This window comes from Penaeus monodon, chromosome 25 (assembly GCF_015228065.2).
Source record: "Penaeus monodon isolate SGIC_2016 chromosome 25, NSTDA_Pmon_1, whole genome shotgun sequence".
Taxonomy (NCBI): domain Eukaryota; kingdom Metazoa; phylum Arthropoda; class Malacostraca; order Decapoda; family Penaeidae; genus Penaeus; species Penaeus monodon.
Window position 1 is genome coordinate 21,443,137 of NC_051410.1, and position 436 is coordinate 21,443,572.

A 436-nucleotide genomic window follows, 5' to 3' on the forward strand; every position below is an offset into this window, starting at 1 on the left:
ATGCAATATTTCAAAGACAATTAAATAGAGACTTATGAAAAATGTTTTCCGTTTATTACAAAAACAATAAGAAATACACATTTCCCAAAGCCTTACATTGCGAATGAAATAAAAAAAATTCATAAAGGAACGAAATAAACTCCAAAGAAAATCACTAAAAAGGCAAATAACTTATGAGAAGCAGTATAGAAAACTTCGCAACAAAATTAATCAAATGATTCAAAAAGAAAAAAGTCAATATTTTAAGAAAGAAACTTGAATCAAAGTCTGACGTCAGAAAATCAGGGTCGGTAATAAACGAAGTCCTCAACAGGAAAACCAGAGACGACCTTTGCCTTGCCTCAGCATCTCTCAGTCCCGAGCAATTCAGTGAACACTTTATCAAAGTCGGTCCCTCACTCTGCTAAAATTACCCCACCAAAAAGCCTATTCTCGT